Raw genomic sequence first — 12,644 nt, 5'->3', positions numbered from 1 at the left:
TGTTGGGTGTTCTGACTGCTCCAGTGACCAGTGGTTCCTCCATCTCTCTCCCTGTCCTTGGGCCACCCTATTCCTGAGTCACAACATAAGGCTAATTAATAGTCCTACAATGGCCTCTAAGTGTTCGAGTGAAAAGAGTCGTATGTCTCTCACTTTAAGTCAAAAGTTAGAAATGATTAAGCCTAGTGAGGAAGGCATTTTGAAAGCTGAGGTAGACCAAAAGCTATGCCTCTTGTGCCGAACAGTCAAGTTGGGAATGCAAAGAAAAAGTTCTTGAAGAAAATTAAAAGTACTATTCCAGTGAACACATAAACAATAAGAAAGTGAAACAGCCTTATTGCTGATATAGAGAATGTTTGAGTGGTCTGAATAGATCAAACCAGCCACAATATTCCGTTAGGCTAAAGCCTAATCCAGAGCAAGTCCCTCTCTTTAATTCTAAGTAGGCTGAGAGAAGTGAGGAAGCTTCAGAAGAAAAGTTTGAAACTAGCAGAGGTTGGTTCATGAGGTTTAAGGAAAGAAGCTGTCTCCATCACATAAAAGTGCACGGTAAAGCAGCAAGTGCTGATGTAAAAGCTGCAGCAAGTTATCCAGAAGATCTAGCTAAGATCATTAATGAAGGTGACTCCACTAAACAACAGATATTCAGTGTAGACGAAACAGCCTTCTATTGGAAGAAGAGGTCATCTAGGACTTTCATGGTTACAGAGGGGTGGTCCTTGCCTGGCTTGAAAGCTTCAAAAGATGGGCCAACTTTCTTGTTAGGGACTAATGCAGCTGGTGACTTAAAGTTGAAGCCAATGCTCATTTACCATTCCAAAAATGCTAGGGCCTTTAAGAATTGTGCTAAATCTACTCTGCCTGTGCTCTATAAGTGGAACAGCAAAGCCTGTGGGATAGCACATCTGTTTATGTCATGGTTTCCTGAATTTTTAAGCCTACTGTTGAGACTTACTGCTCAGGAAAAAAGTTACTTTTGAAATATTACTGCTCAGTGATAATGCACTTAGTCACTCAAGAGCTCTGATGGAATGTACTAAGAGATGTATGTCATTTTCATGCCTATTAACACAACATCCGTTCTGTGGTCCATGGATCAAGGAATAATATTGACATTCAAGTCTTATTTAAGAAATACATTTCTTCTAATGGATCTGGGCAAAGTAAATTGAAGACCTGCTGGAAATAATTCACCATTCTAGATGCCATTTAGAGCATTCAGAATTCATGGGAAGAGGTCAAAATAGCAACATGACCAGGAATTTAGAAAAAGTTGATTCCAGTCCTCATGGATGACTTTCAAGAGTTCAGGACTTTAGTGGAGAAGGTAACTGTAGGTATGGGGGAAATAGCAAGAGAGCTAGAGTTAGAAGTGGAGCCTGAAGATGTGACTGAATTGCTGTAATCTCATGATAAACCTTTAATGGATGAGAAGTTGTTTTCTATGGATGAGAAAAGAAAGAGCTTTTTTCCTTCTAGATGGAATCTACTTCTGGTGAAGATTCTGTGAACATTTAAAAAATGACAGTAAAGTGTTTAAAAGATTACATAGACTTAGTTGATAAAGCAGCAGCAGGCTTTAAGAGAATTGACTCCAACTTTGAAAGAAATTCTATTGTGGTTAAAATGCTATCAAACAGCACCACATGCTACCGGCAACCATTCATGAAAGAGTCAGTAGAAGTGGCAAACTTCCCTGTTGTCTTATGATAAGAAGTTGCCACAGGCACCCCAACCTTTAGCAACAACCACCCTGATCAGCCAGCAGTCATAAACATTGAGGTAAGACCCTTCTTCAGCAAAAGATTACAGTTTGCTGAAGGCTAAGATGATTGTTAGTATTTTTTGTAGCTATAAAGTACTGCACACTTAATAGACTACAGTATACTGTATATATCACTTTTATATGTACCAGGAGACCAAAACAACTGGGTAACATGCCTTTTTTTTGTGTGTGTGATATTTGCTTTATCATGGTGACCTGGAACTGAACTCAAAATATCTCCAAGGTATGCCCGTATTCATAACCAAAATCTTCTAAGATTGGGTGATGACGTCTGTGTGTTGGGTTGGGGTTGGGTGGAGGGATTGGAAGGCACCTGCACATTCAACTTTCTAATAATTATGAAAAAGCTTCCAAAATGATATATATCATTTCTGCCAATTTGCAAATGGCTTAATAAAAGTTAACACTGTAAACCATGTTCATCTAGGCTCATGGGATATTATGTATTTTTGCAGGGTGCCTTATGGCCTGAAAGAGTTCATTCTCCTTCCAAAATTAAAATGTATTAGTCTGGAACCAAAGATGCAATATCTCTTGAGACATGCCTATACCTATACTAAAAGTCTGAAATTTCATATAAATTAGATCTTAATAAACCTGCCTATAACTTGCTTTTTCAAAAAATATGTTAGATATTTTTCCCTTAAATATCTATGCCACATTTAAAAAAAAAAGCTGTGTGATATTGCAGTGTATGTATCAACTAACTCTACTCAACTAATACCATATGGATAGTCATATAAGTTGCTTCCAGGTTTCACTGATATAAATAATGATTAAAGAATCACCTCTTTTGTGCATACCCCTTCCCTTTTTCAGTTATACTATAATCTTTTTTTAAAATAGAATTACCATTATGAGTTAAAGACTACGTGCATTTAAATGTTGAGGTAGGATGTAAATATATAAGTAATGAAGATCACAGGTTCTGGAATCAGTCAGGCAGGGTTTGAATTTCAATTTTGTAAATCAGTAAAAGTGAATTTCAAACCCTGAATCCACTTCATTGGTGTTAATTTAGTAACGTTTCTTAACTCTCCATCTTAGTTTTTTAATTTAAAAATAGGGATGATAAAACTAACATTGTAAGTTTATTGTGAAGACAAAATAAGATGATGAATGCAGAGCACTTACTATACTTTTCAGGATCTGATGCATAGTAAATAATCATAAGGGTTAGCTATTATTGTTGTTGTTGGATGTATTTTGCAAAACTATTTTTCTACAAAGGATTTACCCATTTATATTTCCATCAAAAATTTAAAACTGCTCATTACACATACCTTGTTTTCACTGGATTTCTTTAACTGTTTAAATCTTTCCCAAGCTAGTATCTGCTCCTCTCTGCCTCTCAAACCAAAAAACAGACAAATTTCTTTATTTTCATTTATCTTACTATTACTGAGCTTCAGTATCTCTAAAAATGTCATTTTTTAAAAAATTGCACATTCTTTTTTTATAAGATAGAATATTCTTATTATTTCTTCTGTTCCTCTCTTCCTTTATTTATTTTTATTTTATTTTTGAGACAGAATCTCACTCGGTTGCCCAGGCTACAGTGCAGTGGTGTGATCTTGGTTCACTGCAATCTCTACCACCTGGGCTCAAACGATTCTCCTGCCTCTGCCTCCCAAGTTGCTGGGACTACAGGTGCCAGGCACCATGCCTGATTAATTTTTGTATTTTTACTAGATACATGGTTTCACCATGTTGGCCACGCTGGTCTCGAAACCCTGACCTTAGGTGACCTGCCTGCCTCGGCCTCCCAAAGTGCTGGGATTACAGGTGTGAGCCACCACACCCAGCTCTTTTGTTCCTTTTTAAAACCATTTTTTTATTGATTTACAAAATTAACAATTGCAAATATTTCCCCCATTTTCATGTCATTCAGTATTTTTTTCTATTTTTTTGTTTGCTTATGCCATTTAGAACTTTGACATTTTTATATAATTGATCTTTTTTTTGTAGAAGTTCTGCTTTCCACTTAATCTTTAGTGAGAGTTTTTTCACATGTAATTCATGGTAATAACCACATTTTATTTCAGTATTTTCAATGATTTTATTTAAAACAGTTTTAAATCTGAAATAATTCTTGTAATAAAATCCTTCAAATTAAAAAAACTGAGTAAATTTTTTTGTATATTTTTCTTCATGATACAGTTTGGAGGAAATAATTTAATCTTTATCATTAAATGTGATGTTAGCTATGTGTTTTGCAGATATTTATCAGGTTGAGGAATGTTCATCCAATTCCTGTTCACTGAGCATTTTATCACAAATGGATGTGGAATTTTGTCAGATGTGTTTTCTGAGAAAATAAAATAGTTTTTCTGTTTTATCTTCTTAATGCAATGAATTATATTTATTGATTTTTTTTTTTAAAGGTTAAGCCAATCTTGCATTCCTGGGACAAACCTCACTAGTTCATGTTGTATTACCCTTTTCACATACTGCTGAATTCAATTTGCTAGTATTAAGGATTTTTGTGTCTATGTTTATGGGGTATTTTGATGGGGAGTTCCTTTACTTGAAATGTCTGTCTGATTTTGGTATCAAGCTAATGCTGACATCATCATAATTGGTAAATATATTTTTACCTTATTTTTTGAAAGATTGTGCATAAGATTGTATTATTTCTTCCTTAAATATTTCGTAGAAATTCCTAGTAAAACAATCTTAGTGAGTTTTCTTGTTGGGAAGGTTTTCCTTTAGAGATACTTATATTTTCAATGTCTTCTGTAAAGGTTTGGGTAAGATTTAAAAAATAAATAAATAAATTATTTCAATTAATTAGCATTAATTTATATTCTTTTGTTTCCCTTTTAAATGTGTTGGGTCTGTAGTAATGTACCTATTTCAACCCAAATGTGGATATTTTGTTTTTTCCTTTTTTCATTAGTCTTGTGAGAAAGCTATCATTTTCATTAACTGCTTCAAAGAACTAAATTTTAGCTTTGTTCATTTTTTTCTATGATCAATTTTCTAGTTCATTGATCTCAGACCTAATTTTTATTTTTGTTCTTCATTTACATTGAGTTTAGTTTGTTCTTCTTTTTTCTATCTTCTTAATGTAGATTGTTATTTTAAATGTTTTCTTTTTAAAACTATAAATTCCCCTCTGAATACCATTTCAGCTGCATTCGACAAATTGACAGATCATGTTTTCGTTATTATTAAGTTCCAAATATATTCTTATTTCCCTTGTGACTTTTTCACTGATGGATTATTAAGAAACAAATAGCTTGATTTCCAACTATCTGGAACTTTTCTAGAAATCCTATTACTATTAGTTTCTAATTTACTACCATCTTTGTTAGAGACCATATTCTGCAAAATTTATAACTTGATACTTATTGCATTTTTTATCTCCAGCGTATGTATTAACTTAGAGAGTTTTCCTTCCATCTGTACTCAAAAAGAATGCCCTTGGGTGTAATGTTCATAAATGTCAGTTAAGTAAGTTGGTTGATAACGTTCAGATATTTTATATTTTCTCTGTCCTTATTGATACTTTTTCTTATTTTATTAATTACTTTATATAATAGCTATAAAATCTCCAACTACAATTGTAAATGTTTCTATGCCTCAGTTTAGTTCTGTAATTATTTGCTTCATGTAGTTTTAGTCTCTATTATTAGGTACATATACATTTAATTTATTATGCTTCTTGATATATTAATATATCAAAAAGATATCACTATGAAATACTCCTTTATCTCTAGTAATGCTCCTTGTCTTGGAGTCTATCAATATTAATATAGCCATACTAGCTTTTTTACACTTACTATTTGCATGTAATGTCTTTTTATCATTTTATTTAAAAACAATCAGCATCTTTGTGAATCAGAAAACAGTATATACAGACATGTAGATACTAATTTTGCATCTTGTGACCCAGAACTGACCTCCATTACTATTTTTAGGAGTACTTCCTTCGAACTTTTGTTCTTTAAAATCGGTACTACTTACCTCTGCAAGGAAAGGAATGATGAGTTGGTTGAATGAAGATCATTAGGTTTCCTTTTGCCTGGAGTTCTGAGAGCTGGATATGAATGTGGGAGTGCAATGATCTAGCCAACAGTAGTAGGAGCAAAGGAAAAATAGAAACAATGCTCTGAACAAGGATTGGAGAAATAGATAGACACTGGGAAATTTTACATTGAATGCAGTGATCTTAGAGACAAGATCTTGCTCGGAAAAAGGATCCTTAGTTAAGGATAGAAATAATAATGCAATGGATTCAAGAGGCAGAACTACTGTGTTATAAAGAGAAAGGTACACTTTTGAATGGTACCTAAATGCTGATGGAGGAAGAGGTAGTAGGTGTTCTGAGTTGTTTCACATGGAAAAACCAGATTCTTTGAACTCATCATAGTAGTTTAAGGGTTTTCTATATGTACTTGATCCTCTTCCAAGAGGTGACAGAAGCTGCTTCTGTCCAGAAATTCCAAGTCGATATATTCAAATAAACTTGGAGATTAAGATTTGCAACTTGGTGTTCAGTTGCATATTTTCATCGCTTTGGTTTATTTCCCTAAGTGTAGGGTCAGGTGCCTGCATGGAATTTTATTTGCTGGTTAACTGACTTCAGTCAGATTTGTATTGTTGTTCTTTTAAAAAGATATTGAGAGACAGTGAGATGAAATATTGAAGGAAGACAAGCAAATGAGTGATCTTTACTAATAAGTAACTATTCTAGCCAAAGCTGAGAAATCATAATTGACAAAGATGTTTTTCATAATATGTGAAAGAAATAGGAGTAGAGATCGGTACTGAAATGGATGTAACACAGGTTTTGGGGTGAGAGCTTCAGAAGTAGAAAACATGAGTTGGTGTTTTAACACTCACATGAACTAGTTGTATAATCTTTTACAATCTCTTAATGTCTCTGAGCCCTGATTCTTCCTCAGTAATTGAGAATAATAGTCAACCCTAAATCATAGGCTTGAGTTTCATCTTACATAAAGTATATGAACTAAGTTTGTGTGCTGTAACTAGTACTTACTGAGTGCTTGCTATGTATGGACTGCACCTGTTTTAGCAGTTGGTGCTAGATCAATGAATGAGACAAAAATCTGAGGGCTTAAGGGGAACTCATAATCCACTGGGGGCATTTACTGTTAATAAATTATTAATACTTCAGAACAGGAAAAGACAATTTCCATTTCTGCAAATATCAAAATAATACATGTTCTTTAGATGAAATAGCACTAAAGAAAAGTACATAGAAGAAAGGGTGTCCTAGTCCAGCTTTTGTTGCTTATAACAGAATACCTAAGGCTGACTCATTTATAAGGAAAAGTGGTTTGTTTAGCTCATGGTTCTACAGGCTGGGAAATTCAAGGACATGGCCCTAGCTTCTGGCAAGAGCTTTTGTACTGTGTCATAACATGGTGGAGAAGGTCAGAGTGGAAATGGACAACGCAAAGAGATGAAACCCAAGAGGAATCCTCGTTTTGTAACAACCCACTCTCATGGAAACCAATCTATTTCTGTAGGAACTAATCCAGTTTCACCAGAGCAAGAACTCACAAGCCATTCAGGAGGGATGTGTTCCCAAGACCCAAACATCTCCCACTAGGCCTCACCCCCAAAACCACCACATTAGGGATGACATTTCAACTTGAGCTTTGGTGAGGCCAGACAAACCATATTCAAACCATAACAAAAAGGAAAAAGAACCTAAAAATCTATCACTGAAATAACTGTTGTTCTCAACTGAGGTGGTGACCCTCACTCTGTAAATCTCTCTGTGAATACACACAGTAGAACGTTGGGTAGAGATAGATAGATAAATAGGTTTAATTAATTATGCAGAGATAGAATCTTACATGTTTAAAAATAAAATTATTGGCCAGGTGCAGTGGCTCACACTTGTAATCCCAGAACTCTAGTAGGCTGAGGCAGGTGGATCACAAGGTCAGGAGATCAAGACCATCCTGGCTAACATGGTGAAACCCCATCTCTACTAAAAATACAAAAAAAAAAAAAAAAAAAAAAAAAATTAGCTGGGTGTGGTGGCAGGTGCCTGTAGTCCCAGCAACTTGGGAGGCTGAACCTGGAAGGCAGAAGTTGCAGTGAGCTGAGATCATGTCATTGCAGTCCAGCCTGGTGACAGAGCGAGGCTCCATCTCCAAAATAAATAAGTAAATAAGTAAATAAAATTATTGAATTTAATTTTATTTGAATCTAAGTTTGAAAGCAAAACTAAAGGATAGCAAAGAATTGATGAACTTTAGTTTTTTGCATTGCAAATTATGTAGAATTCTAAAAGATCTCTGTAAGATTAAGATGCAAGATTATACAAATTCAGAAATTAAAGTATTTTTTAAACTTTCTTTCAAATTTAGTCATTAATTGATTATTTGTTATGGAAGTTGAAGAAATTGCACTCTTCCTTTTGTATACCTTTTCTCCCCCTGCTCTCAACTTTGTTTTACTTTTATTGTTATACTACTAAGGTCACTTTTTCTTCTATAACCAAAATTTCCACAGTTTTTTAGTCTTAGTTTTATACTGAATGCTCATTGAATTCTATATTGATACTTATCTATATCAAATGTTATGTTAATGCTCATTAATATTCCTTTTATAATTTCTAATGTCCTTATTTTGATTTACCCCTTGGCTAAACTGATAAAACATACATAACCATTTCATGTGGAGGCCACTAGAGAATTGCTTAGGAATGAGAGGGCAACACAGGCAGCCAGGACTTGAAGGGCTAAGAACGTGGAGAGAATAAGGTGCACAAAAGGGAGACCTGCACTCAGAAGTTTTACTATTGAGGCGTTTGCTAAATTATTAAGCTGCAAGGAAAGAGAGACTAAAATGAATAAAATTTTTGGCAAGAGAAAAAGTTGGAGATCATAACCTAACAAAGAAGGGCTCTAGGAGACACTCTAGATCATCACTTGAGACTAATGCTACTAATGAAGGCAAACCAGAGACAAAACCTTACAAAGACTGTAATGCAGCCTAGGTTAGCTCAGTCTCTAGTTAGATTAAAAGAAAATTCCCTATATTGTCTGCTCACCAGAGGCCAGGGAAGCTCTGTCTGAAGGATGACTTTATTTTCCAGAGATTCTATTTTTCATGTGTATTTCATGTACATTTCATACGTAATGTTAGTCCCTTAGTAAAAAATTCCCATGTGTATCAAAAAACCAAACCTAGAAAACAAATAGTAAAAATAGACTCATAGATGTCCTGGACGTCGGAATTACCAGGCACAGATGATATCACAACTCTGATTAATATATTCAGAAAAATATATGACAAGATAGGTAATTTTACCAAAGAACAAGATTTTATTAAAGAAAAAATATTAAATGAAAATTATAACACTAAAAATGTCTCAAAGAAAGAAATAACTGATCATCTCCCCTAGAGCTCCAGATCTGAGTTAATCTTCTGTTGTCTTTAATGGAACTTCCTTTTGTTCTTTTTCCACCTATTTTTCTATTTCTTTTTTCAGAATGGTCATTACTGTCATCCTTCTGAAAAATAATATAAATATTCTTCAATATATTTCAAGATAGTCACAGTTCTGTACCGAGCATATCAGACTTGTGAAACTTTGTTCTGTTATGGAAGAAAAATTTAAAATTTCACGTGATGTGATTGAGCATATGGTTGAGAGAAATTTTCTTTAAAAATCATCTTTGGGGCCGGGTGTGGTGGCTCACACCTGTAATCCCAGCACTTCGGGAGGCCGAGACAGGTGGATCACGAGGTCAGGAGATCGAGACCATCCTGGCTAACACGGTGAAACCCCCGTCTCTACTAAAAGTACAAAAAATTAGCCTGGCGTGGTGGTGCGCGCCTGTAGTCTCAGCTACATGGGAGGCTGAGGCAGGAGAATGGCGTGAACCCAGGAGGCGGAGCTTGCAGTGAGCCGAGATTGCGCCACTGCACTCCAGCCTGGACGACAGAGTGAGACTCCATCTCAAAAAAAAAAAAAAAAAAAAAAAAAAATTCATCTTTAACACTCCTGAAGTAAATGCCAGCATTTGATATTCTTTGCTTCTCAGAAAGGGCTAGCTTTCATTCTTGCAATTCTACATTTTATTTTTCAAGCCTAATTTTGAATATAAATATTACTATTGTGACATACCATATTTAGGAGAATTACAAAGAAGGTAGGAATTACAAACTGAAAATATGTTAGAAATTATATATACTTCCTTCTGGTACCCTAATTTGTGTGTGTGTGTGTGTGTGTGTGTGTGTGTGTGTGTAAAGACTAAACAACCCTGAGGATAACACTTTAGTATCTGACTATTGATGATGTTACTAGCTATAGTCATCACCCTAAAGTATTTTTGACTACTCATTTGTAATTCATTCATTCATTCAGATGATATTTACTGAGTATCTCCTATCTGCTATTATACCGTCCCTGCTTTTGAGAAGTTTGAAATCTAGTGGTATCGGCAGACATTCTTAATTTCAAAAAGGATAACAAAGGTGGTGAGTGTGAGTATGAGCAGGAATACCTTATGTTATTGAGGCTGGGTGTCAATTCAGGACAGGGATCTTTAGAGAAGCCTTCAAAGTGAAGGGTGTGTTGGAGTCTTCAATATTAATAGGAAGCCACCAAATAGAAAAGGGGAGATAGTATGTCCAAAGAAGAGAGCAATTGTGTGTGTGTGTGTTCTTGAAGTGGGGAGTGTTTTAGTCTTTTTAAAGAATGCTAGAAAATGACAATTTAAGGATCTCACAGGGTGCTTCATGAAATCACCCTTCAGCCTGGCCTGCACTTTTGTTTTATAGAGGTGGTGCTCAGGTCCACATCTGCAGACTGACTGTGCTTTATTTTCTCTAAAACATCCTGCTTCATCTAACATGTTCTTTTCTCATCTGGTCCGTGGGAATCTGCACAGATCTTGTTACTCCCAGAGGCTGCTTTCTTGTGAAACTCAACTCAGGGATAAAGAAGAGTGGAGGGCAGAGGCTTTCCTTCCAACTTCAAGGTCACTGGCACTGAATTAGACATAACTAGTAGGTGGGAAGAGACAGTGAAAAACCGTCAAAGGAAAAAAAGAGTCAGGTGGTATGACCACCAGAACGGACATTCTCAAACTTCAGTGTACATCAAAAACACCTGAAGGGCTTGCTAAAACACAAATTGATAGTCTATGATAGATTTCTAGGCTATGATTGATTGCTGGGAAACAACAGGTTTCCACACAGTAGGTCTGGAGAAGCTTGAGACTTTGTATTTACATCAAGTTTCCATCTAAGTGATGCTGGCACTGGTGGCCCAGGCACCACACTTTGAGAACCTCTACCCTAGAGAAGGCAGATTTTCTTTACTTGTACAAATCAGGATCTAGATGAAAAAAAAACAGAAAAACATTTTATCTAGAGTAGTATCCAAAGATTTGGTGATTCCTAAAAATTATGTAGCATATGGTTTTATTTGGTAAAGGATGATGTTATAGAAGGAATGTCTTGAGCAGTTTTGGTGGATGAGATATGGCTTAAGGTTTAGAAGCTGTCAAATTGAAAACTTCTTAAAAGGGAAGGATAATGTAGATTACTTTATAAAGGCCTTGGGAGGCCAAGGTAGGAGGATCATTTGAGCCCAGGAGCTTGAGACCAACCTGGGCAATGTAAGGAGACCACGCCTCTACAAAAAATTTTTAAAATTAGCCAGGCATCTTGGAGTGTACCTGTAGTCCCAGCTACTTAGAAGGCTGAAGTAGGAGGATTGCTTGAGCCCAGCAGGCTGCAGCTGTAGTGAGCTATGATCACGCCACTGCACTCCAGCCTAGGCAACAGAGCAAACTCTGTCTCAAAAACAAAAAAACGACAAAAAATGACAAAAAATTTTATGAAGGGAAAAACCCAACTAGATGTTAAAACTTAAGATTACAGAGTTTAGTTTTCCTCATTTGATCAATATATTCTTTAAATATTAATTTATAAACTGTAATAATGTGATTGGTAGCTGTAAATGCTTAGTGTTGGATATCTAACCTTATTCAAGTTCTAATTAAACAAATAGTTATGTATTTGATGTATTACCCAGGTCTGTGGTTCTCAACACTGGCTGTACACTAGCACTTGACTGAATCTGGATTTAGGGAATCTGTAGTGGAATCTAGGCATTGGCGTGCTTTTTAAACTCCTCACGTGATTCTAACGTATATGAAGTGTTGAGAATCACTGGTATAGTCACTGAACTAGGGATAACCTATATTTCATGAATCAAGATTTTGCTAATTGTTTTTCTTTTTTTTTTTTTTTTTTTTTTTTTTTTTTTGAGACGGAGTCTCGCTCTGCCGCCCAGGCTGGAGTGCAGTGGCCGGCTCTCAGCTCACTGCAAGCTCCGCCTTCCGGGTTCACGCCATTCTCCTGTCTCAGCCTCCCGAGTAGCTGGGACTACAGGCGCCCGCCTCGTCGCCCGGCTAGTTTTTTGTATTTTTTAGTAGAGACGGGGTTTCACCATATTAGCCAGGATGGTCTCGATCTCCTGACCTCGTGATCCGCCCGTCTCGGCCTCTAGGAAGCCCACATCAACAAATGTCTATGTGAAGGTTTTTCATTTACATATTCCTTCATGAAACAACATTTTCATAACTTTGGTAAACACTTCGAAATAATGCTGTGCTCCATTTATCACCAGCTGGTACAGGAATCATGTGTTTCTTTCTAACGAGTGTCATTGTATATGCAGATTAAGAACACATTTAAAAAATTATACGTCATGGCAATGGGAAAACTGGACAAGAGTGTGTTCCAGCAACATGACAAACATGATGGAAGTTCTCAGAAACTTGCTGGCGGCAAATTCACTGCCCAGGAGCCACAGATCATGTTAATGCCTTGTTGGCTGTCATCCTGTTAGTTA

At 35.9% G+C, this 12,644-nt stretch overlaps 1 long non-coding RNA gene across 1 annotated transcript in view; it reads left to right on the top strand.

Annotated features, from left to right (window-relative positions):
* Nucleotides 1-1,749: 1,749 nt before the first annotated feature.
* Nucleotides 1,750-12,644, top strand: part of LOC117064619 — a 31,671-nt gene continuing 20,776 nt past the window's right edge. Inside the window, exon 1 of the long non-coding RNA XR_004429557.1 lies at nt 1,750-1,782. This is a non-coding gene — a long non-coding RNA (uncharacterized LOC117064619). The remainder of the gene's footprint in view (nt 1,783-12,644) is intronic.

This window comes from Trachypithecus francoisi, unplaced genomic scaffold (genome assembly GCF_009764315.1).
Source record: "Trachypithecus francoisi isolate TF-2019V2 unplaced genomic scaffold, Tfra_2.0 Lachesis_group2, whole genome shotgun sequence".
Classification (NCBI taxonomy): Eukaryota; Metazoa; Chordata; class Mammalia; order Primates; family Cercopithecidae; genus Trachypithecus; species Trachypithecus francoisi.
Note: the sequence above shows the minus strand (reverse complement) of the source record. Positions and strands in the feature narration are given on the sequence as shown.